This window comes from Anser cygnoides, chromosome 16, assembly GCF_040182565.1.
Source record: "Anser cygnoides isolate HZ-2024a breed goose chromosome 16, Taihu_goose_T2T_genome, whole genome shotgun sequence".
In the NCBI taxonomy this organism is placed as follows: Eukaryota; Metazoa; Chordata; class Aves; order Anseriformes; family Anatidae; genus Anser; species Anser cygnoides.
In genome coordinates this window covers 5,830,935-5,845,093 of record NC_089888.1, presented here as the reverse complement: position 1 = coordinate 5,845,093, position 14,159 = coordinate 5,830,935, and the positions used below count along the sequence as shown (strand labels likewise).

Here is a 14,159-nt window from a genome sequence, read left to right as displayed (position 1 = left end):
TCCCCACTGAAATGGGGTGCTAAAGCACTGTTTACTTACACAACATCTGATCTACAGCTCTCCTGGATCTCCTTAAAGCTCAGAGGAAGGCTCCTGATCGGTATTTCAGCTGTTGCATGAGAAAGCAACAGGAGTGGTGTCAGCCGGGGTGCCTCAGTGTCAGCTCAAGTGCGAGCCATTTCCCTGACAGGGTGTTGGGTCTGCACACCCACCGAGTGCCGGCTGATGTCAATGGGACTATTATGATTTCACCCAGGCTCGCTGCTCCGGCTGCAGTTTCCCTCATTCCCTGAACAGCAGGGAAGGTCTAGACTGGAGCTACAAAGATTTCCACATAGACACACACAGACAAACACAGATTTCTTTCCTGCCCTGCCAGTTTCGCCAACCACGAGAGCAATCCACAAAGCACACGAAGGCTTTCTTTTCTCTGCCCTGCTTGGCTGGCTTTTCTTAGCCTGTCTGAATGGTTCTACTAGCCTAGCCATGAGCATACAGACAAGTTTGAGCCTCTGTTGTAGATGACAAACTTTGAGAGAGAAGAAATGCAGGTATCAAAGTAGCAGTAAAAGAAATATGCATGGGGGAGAGTAACTGTGGGATGGAGAGAGAGGCTTCAAGGCTGAAGAACTAAAGAAAGAGAAGAACTAAACCAGGACTAAGCTATGCAAGAGGAGATATCTTGCACATCACGCACAGCCCCACACAGAGGTCCTTTACAGAGCACAGCCTGCCCAAGTTCTGTGCAGCTGCCCTACCACGTGCAGGGAAAGGGCCTCCTCCAGGACCTGAAGGAGCTCTAGTCAAGGGTAAGAACAGAATACAGCATCTGACTTTGCTGTGCTCTTGGGATCTGTCCAGAGGTGCACACAAAACTGATCCAAGTCCTCCACAGTCCTCCCTGTAAGCAGATGTTCTCCTGCTGTGTACTTTGTGTCTGCTCTGGAAAACCCTGAAGGATTTGATCCTTCTCAGTTGTGCTCTCAGCTCCCTCCTTGCCCAGGGTCAGGCCGAGCCCCGAGTCTGTGCCGCAGCAGCTTTCCCAGGGGAAGGGGAGCCTAGGGGGGAGAGGTGGGCCAGGAAGGAGGAAAACCGCTGTCTGTCTCTTCATCTCATGATCTTTAGATCACCTCTGCGCAGCGAGTGCCCTCATATACAGAAGTCAACAGAGGAAGAGCACACAACAACCTGAGAAGGGATGTGCCCTGGGAACGCCGGCAGTTAGTCAGGGTGCTCAGGCTAAACTGTGAGCAGAGAGCAGTGCCGAGACCGTTCCAGCTGCAGCTTGCAGCCTCCCACAACACAGACGAGAGGCCACGGAGCTGCTCCACACACAAGAGAGCAGCGATCAGGGCAGCAGGAACTCCAGCAGAGCCTGGAGCGGCCGTGGCACCAAACACTGTGCGTGGTGTGTGATGCAGAGCTGTTTGGCAGCCCAGGTTAATGCTGTGATGTCTCCTGCGTGACTCTGCCCTGTGAATCCGTTCCAAAAAATAAAAAAGCTGCAAACAAACAAACAACTAAAACAAAGACCCAGACAAGTCAAAGAAAGCAAGAGAAAGACGGTGCCGTGATTCATGTACCTGTAACTGTTCCGAGAAAAGCAGCCATGACCAGAGGCATTTTCAACAGACAATACCACGTCAGCAAACCTGGCTGCTTTTAGGGTAATATCCTTGAAAAGGGCTGATTTTAGTGGAGGAAACAACATAAATAATTTGACAGTAATCTGGTTTATCAACTTGAGGGTTTAAGAAAGAAAATAAAATGGGGAAAGGGACAAAGCCTTGCATGTGCAGGAGAGAGGACCGCTGGGATGAACACAAACAACAGCTGGTGGTTCTTTTTTTTTTTTGGTTTTCATTTTTTCTTAAGAAAGATAGAAACGCACGTAGGAGAGTTATATTAATGAAATATTGAATCAAAATATTAATACACTGTAAGAAGAATAAACCATTCAATCTCCTGCTGTCTCTATTTTTAAAGAAGTATTTTTCAGTTTCCAAACTCTATAATACAAAAGGAGAAATCAAAGATTTCCTCTCTGCCCTTACTTTGTGTGCACTTCCAGTCCAGTGCAACTGCTCCAGTTATTTAACAAAAAACAAAAAAACCCACACAAACAAGAACATTTCAGGAAATGAAAGTTCAGAGAACGCTCATTTCATTTAATGATCCTTCCTTCTTTGATATGTTTACTGTATTTGCATCAGGTGTTACAGTTGGAAGCAGCTGCTATTGTATCAGTGAATACTTGTTTTCCAGTTGGAGTTTGCACAATCCCTATCTCACAACGGTGCGTGCCAATAGCTTCAGTGCCGGAAAACACAGAAATAAACATAGGAACAACTGTTCTGCATTATGCGTAGCAACTAGTGAAAATTATTTTTCTCCCCTCTTCTTTCCTAATGACTCACACCCTCCAGAAAAATGACAAACTACAGCCCGTGTAACCTGCTTTTCCTCTAGAAGACAGTTCTGTTTTTCCCTCTCCAACCAGCAAACTTAGTAGGAAAAAAAAAAATCTGCATCTCAGTCCTTTTTATTCTCTATTTGATAAAAGCGATCTGATCTCCTTGAGAAGTGATGGGAAGCCTCTAAGGACTTCAATTCATTTATTTGAAGCTTAGCTGAACTTTTAAACATCCCACCCTTCTGCCTAATCCCTCAACAAGCTCACATTTCCCCTTTACCCCTTTATGGGCTTGCCTACAGGGAAATACCTTCCTAGAACAGCTGGACTAGAATAATTAATCCACTACAGATTAGGTCAGTAAGATTCCTGCCTTGGTATTGTTCTGGAATAAAATTTATATTATTTTGCAAATGTAGGTCTGTGGCTTTTATTCCACAACCCATAGACTTATCCTGGTACGGCTAGCACCGAGCAGTTACTGTGACACCACAATGAAGGAAAATCTCCCTGCACAGACAAGCTAGGAAGGACGAGCTCAGATTCATCCAGCAAGGACTTCAGAGAGACTAAGCTGCAAACTGCAAGGAGATCATGGGGTTAGAAGCTACTACAGCTAATACAAAAGGCCCTTTCCCATACATACGTATCTAAGGGAAGGTCTCATTGGTCTGAGGTTTTATTCCTAGTGCCAGGCCATTGCTCTGCCCATCTCCTGACAAAAGCACAGCAATGCACGTGGGCAGGTAAGCCCCACTGAGATGCCTCACGAGCTCTTCTCAGAACAGGTGATTTTCCAAGCTCCTGTTTTCTAAACCTAGAGGAACTCAGATCCCACTGGGGGGTCTTGCCAGGACCCTCCAGGTGACATTGGCTTGGTTTCATGTGAGCACAGCACAGTCAGGAGAGGGCAGCTGGGGAGGGACCCCAGTGACTGCCTTGATGGCGTTCATGGTGCCAGCACCAGCTCCACCACCCCTGCCTTCTGGCAAACTCCTCTCACCCTTGTGCTTTGGTTTCCCAGCTTTCTAGGGGGAATGTAATATTGCTTTGGGGATTAATTAATTGATGAATATAGAGAGCTTGGAAAGTGTAAAGCACTACACAGGAGTTAAGTGTTATAATTAGGAGCAATTCTGATCTTGATTACAATGAGGTAAAGCTGGAAGTCCTACACCACAGAAAGATTTAAACTGATAAAAAAAGATCAGAATCAGGGTCTTATGATTTTAAACGTAAACTTGGGCAGATTCCCTGCTGAGTTACATCTGCAACTGTAATAAGATCATGGAACATGACAACTTGTCATTTCAGTAAGAGACATAGGGAAAATGCCCTTTAAAAAAATTAAACAGGAAGGAAATTTTTAAAGTGTTTTCTTTGGCTCTGAAACATATGCCCGGGGAGAAACTGTTCTCAGCAATGCAGTGGATCTTGAAATATTTACTGGGTCTGGCATTTAACATAATCTTTCTTGTATAAATGATATAGGAAAAAACACATTATCTTAGGCTGCAATCTAGTGTGAGGATGAGATGATATTTTAATAGGGCTGCATTCATCAACTGTAACAAGGGAGGGAATGTGCTCCGATCCAACATGCCCTGTGGGCAATGTAAATAAGGAGTAAGCGACTTTGACCATCAGATAAATACAGCAACGGGGGAATACAGACGGACAGACAGACTGCTAGGGAAGGAAGGCGGTTCAGGAGGGTGATCTGGCTGGGACAGGTATGCCCATCTTACAGGGATCCCATCCTCTCACTCCATGCTAAGACCCCCCAAGTAGGATGCTCCTGGAAACCTGAATTTCTCACTTGGCTTGCAGTGGGATTTGCATGTCTAGCCAGTGACACTACTATTTTCAGACATAATTAAATTTTTAATTATGCTTTTTAATAGCCAGTAGCTACAGCTTTGCAGTTTTCTTTCAGTCCCTGTTGGATGCACCATGGAGCAGCACCATGAGCCTCCACCTTTTTTTTTTTCCTTCCAGCAAGATCTGAGAGTGTGAACACACGGCTAGAAAGGAGTGCAAGCATGTGTGCAGCTGAGCTTACAGCCACACGTCATAGTTGTAGACTAAAATCAGAACTGGGCAGTGCACTTTAGAGCCACAAGAACATCCCTTCAAGGTTTTTGAACACAAGTTCTGAGAAAGAATGGGGAAGACAGAAAGGCCCAGATCCTCAAACATCACCAAATTTGCAGACAGAGTTAGTTCTGGGAAGAATATACCATCTTCCCTTCAAATCAGGCTGAGCACTGGTAAGTGTATAAAATAGGGAAAAAAAAAGTTGTTATATACAAGTAGCCACAGTAAAACTGAAAGGAAGTCCTTCAAAGAGGACTTGTGCTGGAGAATATGTTGTATTGAAAATCATCAAGGAGAATCAGAGAATTATTTGTGACCTTGGGCAAGTTGCTTAATCTCCTACTAGCTCAGACAGGCAGTCACACTCACCAAAACCACAACAACCTCCTCATTCCTCCTCTGTGAAAAGGAACAGGGGTGTGGAAAAGTGTACATTTTCCTGGAGATTCAGAAGGAGGAGAGGTCTAAATAAAACATGAAAAAATTAAAAGGCAGCTCATTTTGATCCAGTCATATCCCTCAACCTTTTGAAGTTTGAAGGACCTCTGACCTTCCTGAAGCAGTCCCAAGATTCCCTTTCACCCATTTGCAGAGAAAATGAAAAAGACCCAAATCACTGACTGCTCATTAATTTGCTTTTCTTTTCTCACGGTTTGTTTGCTAGCTTGTCTGTGTGGGAAGATGGAGTGGGTTTTTATTATTTTCTAGTCATTGCTCGCCCCACCTGTTTTAGGGACCATCAGCAGTTAATGGAGCACAAGCTGAGCATCACAGAACTGTAATGCCCGTAAGCACGTGCCCGTTCCCAGTCCCTTCGGTGTCACTCCCTCACAGACACCCTTTAATCAGGGTTTCAGATGTACCACAGAGCAGACTCTGAACATCTGCAGTATAGAGGCGATACCGTACTGAAACACCAGCAGCTTAAATCCCCACAAGGCACCAAAACTGCCGTAGCTGTGCTGTGGGAAGGGCAACACGAACACCCTCAGCCCGCAGGAGCCCTTCACAGCCATCGGTGAGGCCAGCTCACACGCACACCAAGCGGCTTGCACAAGGAGGGCCTGCTTCCACGCAGAGGTGTGCAGCCCGGCTCTCCATCTGTGGGCCTGCTGACAGTTCACGAGGGCTGGGCAGGCTCAAAGGCATCCTTCCCTTCTCCCTGCCTACAGCCAGCAGCCAGATCAGCGCTGCACGTGTCTCAGCTCTATCCTGACCGCTCACAGCTCCACCAAGGCCGCCCTGCCCAGCCCAGGCCTCGGCCTGCGGAGGTGCTGCCACATCCCAGCACCTCCCCACCATCTGCATCGCCAGCCGGGTACAAACCAGGAGCACGGAGTGGCTGTGATTCGGCATCTAATTATCACAATGACTTAGCAACTCAGGTAACCATTTTCAAATTGCTGCTAATTGCTATTAATTTGCGTACACAGCAGCCCAACGGGATATACCGCCCAGGTGGCAGAGGGCAATGCTTGGTTTTCAGGTCCTAATTTTATCTCACTTTTTAAAGCAGGGTCTGAACCTCCAAGGTTTTGACTTCCTCAGATCCCCGTGTTATGAAGTTATGAGAAAACATTTGTGGTCGGGTGATTTCCTTTTGCCCTAGACAGCTGTCAAGAGCAGCAGAATGGCCCAAGGCAAAATCTGATGTGGGTGTAAGGAGTGGCTTAAGCCAATAAGTTAAAGTGATGGGTTAGAAAGCCTGGGGAAAAAAAAAAAAGCCAATAATTGCCAAAAAAATCTTCCTATTCTGCTAAGTTTATTTAGTCAAATTCAGTGGCCCCTCTCCAGGCTTTCAGCCTTCTCCACATGCCTTAGAAAAGAACCTTATTAATCATTTTGCTCCTATTGTTTAATTATCCTAAGCATCAGCAGTACAGACCAACGCTTGACTCTCGCAGAACAAATCCCAGTGGCTGCAGGAGGAGCGGGCACAGCTTTGGGGGCAGCACAGGCAAAGGAGGATTTAGGGCTCGGCGAGCACAGCACAGCGCTCAGCTCGGGACTGCACCACACGGACACTGGCTCCCCTGCCGCCCCCGCTGCAGGTTGCCTTTCAGGTACACAACAGCAGCCTTTTTGGAATGTATAGCTGTTTAGACATCCCAAAAGCGCTGCCACAAACTATATTTTAGGAACTGGAACATCAGCTGCTGCTTAAAATCCTCTGAGAGCTGAGAAACTTAATCAGATTTATAATAGGCCCCACAACCACTCCAGGTGAATCAAAGTGAAGATATTGCCTGTGTGTCATTTCGAGTAAAGAGGGATTAAAAAAGTATCTTTATTACACCCTACCAGTCTGCTAGGATTTTCTTTTAATGAGTAGTCTTCATTGGGAATGGACAAAAACTCTCCACCAACTGTTAAAGAAGGTGGTAAAATGGATTAGCGGCTCAGAGACAATTGTCACAGATTGTGTTTGTTCTTCTTGGGAAGAAAAAAAACACCTCAGTTTTAAGGAACAAATGCACATCTCCTCACCTCCCAGAATATTACTAACAGAAAGAAAATCTGTTCAGATTTTGACAACTTTCATAGGTATTTTTTTGGGGTGGAGAGGACTTCTGTTCGCCAAATTCCTGTCTGCAGGAGAGGAGAGAAGGCAGTGCTAGTATTTGGTTCAATTTGCTATTTTTACAAATAGCAGTTGCAGTCGAGATATGCCCTTAGCTCTGGACACTAGCATCATCCATTGCTGTGCACAAATACAAGCCCGCATCATTTGCAAACTACAGCTTTTGGATTGACGATTGCTGCTGTCCAGAGCTGCACTGGGTCCTGCCAGCACAGGATGGGACTGCACTTCTTCACGGAGCTGCCCAGGATGCAGTATGGGCTCTGCTTTTGCCCTCTGTGTCCCACCCTGAAGCACTCACAGCCTGCAGCTTTCCACTAGGTTTGGGCACCTGCCACAGTGCGCTTCATTTTGCTAAGCAAACATTTGCAACACAAATATAATTACCTTTCTCTCTGGTAGCCTTTGCGGTCCAAATATTTTCACTGGAATGCTTACTCTCATTCAATTAAAAACTTAAATTACCTTTATAGAAATACCAGATTATTATTATTATTTTTATAAAGACTTAAAATTCAACTTTTGCTTCTTCTGCCTAATGTTCAGAGATGTCTCCCTTTGGAGGTCTCACTCTGAGTCCTTCATGATGCATTCACGGGATATAGACTGGCTGGTTATCAGGTAATATTTTATACAAAGGCCAAACCTTTATTTAATAGTCAGTCTTCTATTGATTCATGCAGGCAGTAATGGTGACTAACAGAGCTGTGATTCATTGGCATCTATTGGTATCATGGGGCTGAGGTTTTTCTGCTCTTCACAACCTCTTCCCTCTGCTTCTCCTAAATCCATATATATACACCATTCTTTTGAAAATACAGAGGAATAAACTGAGAAGACTATTTTTTAGCAGTAGCTCTACACTTGTAGTAAAATTCACATCCTTCTACATGACATACCTACAGCTATTTTAGAGCCACATGCAATTTCCTAGAACCTCCCAAATTTACCTGCTATGCTGTTTCTTCATCTCATATTTCCTATCTAGCTGGAGAAGAAGTCAAGTATATGGGTTATAAGAAAACAGCAGATGATTCATGACAGCTACAATACTTAAAAATTAGCTATTCCTTGTCCATTTTATACAGGCACACACGCAGTACCTTGCCCAGAAGTGATCCATATTCTTCCCCTTGAAGTAAATAAATAAAGTCAGTCTTGTTCCTGGGTAGCTGCTTATAGTACCTTTGACTCAATCAGAGAAAAGAAATATGACAGCAAGAAGCTCCAAATTAACAAGAAGTATACCCATACACTTTCAGAGTATTTCAATTCTAAGTTTAAAAACACAAGCAGGTCACATGGTTTGCGGTAGTGAAGTTTTGGAGGCACTTCTGTCTCTACAAAGATCTTTCAGATTTTCACAGCAAGGACCAAGACCCCTCAGCAGCTCGGACTGCAGGCACCAGCCCTCTGGTTCACCTGGCTCCAGACTCATTGCTTGTTTTTACACAGAGAGGTGGCTGCATCTCTAGGACCGTAACAACTTGGAACAAGGCCACCCACACCACTGTTGGTGAACAAGCCTCTGCCAAACCCTCTCAGTTGTGCTCTCAGAGAAGCAGGCACAAATGCCTTCAAACTGTGTTCTTAGTGGTCTGAAATCATACCTTTAACCACAGGCCTTCCACTCTTCGATGACTCTTTGAGACCTACACAGCAGGCAACAAAACCCCCAGACCTTCTTCCTGCTAGAATCTCACTAACTCCTCATCTTTGCACTTCCACTTCCCATCATCATCATCCTACCCAATGAGAGCACGAGCACCAGTAATGAAATCTTGGCCTTGTTAAATCAAGTCTGACTTTTACCACTTGTGACAGTGAGGCCAGGACTTCATTACAGGCCCTCCTTCCCCAGGCCTAGGTAACGGCAGCCAGAGCTTCACCTGGGGTGAAGCTAGGCCGCTGCACGGTTTTGTTAATTAGTGGGTCATGAGTTGATGCTTGCAGACACACCATTGACTGCTTCTGAGGAACTCTGAGCCCAGTAAATCCCAAATGTTTGAAATTCAAGCTCTAAGGCCAGTCAGACAAAACCCACTATTTTTTCTTTTATTTCTTTATCTTCTGCCTCACAATCCACTGTAAAAATCTTTTCCCTCAGAGCCTGTCAAAACTGCCTCCCCAGGGCTCTGCCCTATTGTGCATGGCTTCATGCAGTCCCTTTGTAATACCCAAGCCATGCAGTTGATGCTCAGACTGAATTAGAAAGCAGGCCTGTGTCTGATCCGCAAACATACCTCCAGACTTACTTTCCTTCCCTTAATGTATTCCAGTCTATGCCTGGGTAGTTAAAATCTTCAATTCCTACCACTCTTTCCTTTTTACATGCCTGTTTTATTTGCACAATCATTTCACAGTCCAGTTGTTCTTTCTGGTCAGGTGGCCTATAAAATATTTCTATTACTAGTTTACTCTCTGAAACATCTCCAACTGCAGCCCGTAATGACATAGCAGGCCCATTCCAGCCTCTCTCAGATCCCCACTTTCAAAGGCTAATAAATCCTTTTTCTTCTCAAATAGCTCTCTCTTCTCTCATTCCTTTCTCTTCCTCCCCAAACAATCTAAACAATCTCTACTCTTTAATGTTAATACCTCTGTTATCTTCTAAGGAAACAGCAGTCGCATCCATACCTATTTCCCAATGGGCAATGCCTACGCGTACAGCTAAATTTCTAGCATCCGCAGCGCGAGGCAGCAATAAGCACCCCCCTCCTTCCATTCCCTGTACAAATATAACCTCTTCCCGACCGCATCTGGGACTGATGGCTTTGATGTTCCTGGTCAGGGTAAGCAGGGCTGGTTCTCATTTCTGTCCATCTTCCAGCAAGTCTCCGATTCCCCAACTGCTTCCAATTTGTCTGGGAGGGAGGATCTGGTTAGAGTCAAGGATTTCTACTTTTTAATGTCTCTTCTACTGTATCCCATAAATATATTTAACTAGCCTTTCCCACTCCCACTGCAAGAAACCATCCTTCTGCCTGTGTTGTGGTGTGGGCTGGCTGCAAACAGGAGTGTAAGACGAACCTAGTGCTTGGGGCTGAAATTGTCCTTGAGGTCTGTGCTGCATACCTTGACCTGCAATGCCTCGAATTCCTCCAACTGCATTTTGTTAGCATATGTTTCTGCTACAGTGGGAGAGTGACTGGTACCTCGGGAGGTTCTGCTCAGCCAGGACTCTGCAGCTGTTCCTGGTACTTGTAGCTTTACAGAGGCAGACACAGCTTTGGGCAAAGCCCTGAGCTCTCCCTCACCATACTCCCTAACCATGTGCCCCATGGGGAGGTGACACCAAATGCCTTCTCGTCCCCTATCATCCATCTGCGTGACGATGCAGGAGCACAGATGCAGCATGAGCTGTGCAATGCTCCTGCACATCTAGCCTGTCATGAGCACCACACACGGTGGCCTGAGCAACATTTTTTAGAGTAGCCAGATGAGGAGTTCATGGACAACTCAAAGTCTAGAGCCTCCCAAATCACACTCAGAACATCCCTGGAAGATGGGACGCCCACATTCTTTTGCCATCATTGACATGAGAAACTGTAAAAAACTGCAAATCTTACACTGAGGAAAAAGTCAGAGGAGTGGCTTAGGATTCACTCCCATGTGCCAACGGTTACTAGTGTGTTTTTAAGCACCAGGCCAAAGTTTGAGCAAATTTACTCTATACTAAACTTAAATATGCTAAAAAAGAAATCTGGCCCTGAAATGATTTGGTCCTATGGTGACTGTAAAACGGGATTTAAAACGTATTTCTATTAGTGATCTGGACAAGAGCTTGGGAGGGATGCAGAGGGACACAGCCAGCACAGTTCACAGCACCCAGCAATCCACCCTGCTCACTGCTCCAACTCCTTATTAGCCAAAAAGGAAGAGAAGAGCAATTTCCTTCTTTTCCTTTTTCACAGTCATGCTGCAGCCCTGTGACCAGGTTCTCCACAGAGCCTCACGTTGCTCCCTGGCACCCAGGGCATCAGCTGGATTCTGCACCACAGGAAAGCTTTATGTTTGTTAGCACTATGGGCATTACTCCCACAAATATCACAGTCATGCTACATACATCCAACCGGGCTGCCAAATGGTTTTGAGCCAAGCAGTGGTCTCGGAGCAAGTAATGTAGAGCCCTGGGAAATCCCTGAGAAGTCCAAAGGCAGAGCATCGACCACTCTAGTTTCCCGGCTGTTCAGTTCCCCAGCTACGAGCGGCACTGGCTTTGCAAGCCGTGCCACACCTGACCCCAACAGGCTGCCTACAAATGCACCCCAGGCCCACTTCTGACTGCGCAATGGTAGGAGAGCTGCTGGTAGCGGTGGAATCGCCATCGCCTTCCACGCTGGCCCAGCGAGCTGGTGATGCTTCCAGCAAGCACACGGCCGAGGTGGTACCTCCCGAAAACAGCCCTCCAGATCTCCGTGACACCCAGAGCCGAAGGACCTGGTCGGAGCAACTGCACTCCAGTGCTGCACCTGGAGAGAGCACTGGAATCACCAGCCTCTTAGCCCGCGTGAGTGGAGCTGGGAACATCCGGAGTACATATCTTCTTCTAATCTTGGAAGAGCTCCCATTGTGGTTTCCCAAACCCTGGTGTTGACACATCTTGTTGGGCCTTACAATACAGCAGTTGGACTTGGTCTGTACTGAGTCAGACGGATCCCGCTTTTTTTTTTAGCCTGAGACTATTAACATAACATTTTAGTCCCTCCCACTCCTCTTCCAAACTGACACCCGCTACAGCTGAAGTTCCTAAAAATCTAGGAACCTGTTTTTCCTTGTAAGCCCAAAAATTTTTAAAAAAGGTTTGGAAGAAGTTTCAGGAGTTTTCCTGGACAAGGTCTGATTCATTCCTCCCATGGACGCACGTGTTGCATTGGGGTCAAATATAAGACTTGGAGTCAAGAGCTGTTAAGGGTTTGGTCCTCCCACTGACTTTGTATGTGACCAAGGTGAATGAATTTTACCACTTTATCCATAACTTTTCTCATCTGGAAAATTGGCTACTAAAGATAACCCAAACCCATGCTCTTTTGTGAGATCAAATTTTCTGACAATCCTGCAGTATTCTCAGAAAAGAAAGGTGAGTTTATTAGGAGTTATCTGGTCACTCAATAAAATAGAATTATTCAAATGTGCTTTTTCTCTCCTAAACAAAAGTTTTTACCATTATTTACGAGAACAGAGACGATACGTCAGGAACGGTCACGAAGCACCAGTGCCTTACAGCATCCCCACAGCTATCTGCGACACAAGTACAGGAACTTGGGCTGTTACGCGGACACACCAGCTCCTTTCCCAGCTCATTGCACAGCCTGTCCTCATTCCAGAGTGCTGAACCAAGTCTCAGCGGCTGGAAGAAGTCACCCTAGGACACTGCCGGGAGGAGGTGCGGTGGCGCAGGGCAGAGCATCTCTGCCCACTGGCGCCCTGCTATTTGCCCTCTTCTTGTGCAAGCGGTACTTCGGCTGAAAAGAACATCAGCTAAATGGCAGGATCGGGTTCAGAGCAATGCTGGGAGGCTGTAGTTCTGTAGAGGGACCCCATCATCTATATTATATGCCATACAGACACAGTTTTGCTGGGTAAATGACACAGTTAAACAAGGTAAATCAACAATGAGAGAGACGATGAGAAAATTATATTGACTGTAATGTTTACAAACACTCGTCACCTTCCAACTCACTGATGAATTGGTAATTTTTTTGCAGGAAGAAAAGATCTCTCTTGCTTTAAAGAAAGCTATTTGATGAGGCACAAGGGAAACAATTAAACATTTAATTCAGTTTGACCTGCTCTGTCATTATAGCTCTTTGTTTCCCCATCTTTCTCTTTTACTCTGACCTTTAGGATTGGGTACTTCGTGGTGTATTTTTTTTTTTTGACCAGGTCAGATCAAACGGATCCTGTTTCCCAAAGATAACGTGAATGCAGAATATTAATGCAGCCTTCCCCTATTGTGTCCCTTCGCCTCCCTTCCCCCAGTTTCCCCCACACCCCATATGCCTCCCCCTGCCTGCAAGCTCATTTGCACAAAAGCACACCGAGTCCCCACTCAGCAGCCCACCTTGAACAAAACACTCCAGGACTCTTGAAACAGCAGAAGTGCTAATCAAGCAGGGCCCTGTGCTGTGTGCTTCTGCAGTGGTTGCCTGGCATAGAAATGGGCTGTCTGGCCGCAGCTATGAGGTAACGTCTGGCTTTTTTGCCAAGCTGCAGAACTAGTCAGACACTCCCTGGAACAACATTTCTTCAGGAAAAAAAAAAAAAAAAAGAAAGAAAGAAAAGTTAGGCAAGAAATGATCTTCCAGAAACTTCCTTGCATCTTTCTGTGTTCCCCCCCCCCCCCCCCCCCGGGATTTTTTTTTTTTTGGAAAAGTTATATAACCGAATTACTTAGAATGCAATGGGTTTCATCAGCTGATTTTGGGCAGTAATCTTATGAAACTGATTTCTCACACTAGTCACACTGGAAACTCGGAAAGGGGAATGAACACACACACACAAAATATAGACACACAGATGTACCCCACTCTTTTTCCTGCAACACAATCTAAATCTATCAGCTATTTTTGGATGCAAACTGAAATAGAGCGATACAAATTCAAGCAAGGCAGAGCTAACCTGCATCTGCAGCATCTTTTTTTCAGAGCCACTGATTAATCTAATTAACCAGTTAGAGGAATTTTTCCTTATGCTGCAGCAGCCCTTCTCTTTCCCCGAGAAATTCCTTATTTTCTGAGGTTGCATAGTACTCTGTATTCAGTCCATTCTGCTTTTTATAATATCCCTGACAGCTTTATTTTTTTTCTTCTTGGAGAAAAGAAAATACATAGTTCATTTTTCTGCAGGGAAGGCTGAAAAATAGTCTGATGAGACACGGCTGCTCCTTTGGAGATTAAAGCTCCCCGGCAAAACCTCTTGTATTAAATACGTGTATATACCTCAGTTAACAATTTAGGTTTGTCCCTGGGTGACACCCTTCGAAGAGTTAATTCCTGAGAAGCAGCATCTCTGAAAAGGTGCAAGAAGGAATGTCTTGTCCTCAGGGCAGGACCAGCCAATGGAGCC

General features: G+C 45.5%; 1 long non-coding RNA gene across 1 annotated transcript in view; it reads right to left on the bottom strand.

Moving 5' to 3' along the window:
* The window catches only part of LOC136786527 (uncharacterized), a 28,032-nt gene extending 14,639 nt beyond the window's left edge, over positions 1 to 13,393 (bottom strand). The window contains exons 1-2 of the long non-coding RNA XR_010825424.1: positions 13,156 to 13,393; positions 40 to 12,638 (exon numbers count right to left, since the gene is read on the bottom strand). This is a non-coding gene — a long non-coding RNA (uncharacterized lncRNA). The remainder of the gene's footprint in view (positions 1 to 39; positions 12,639 to 13,155) is intronic.
* Positions 13,394 to 14,159: the final 766 nt, after the last annotated feature.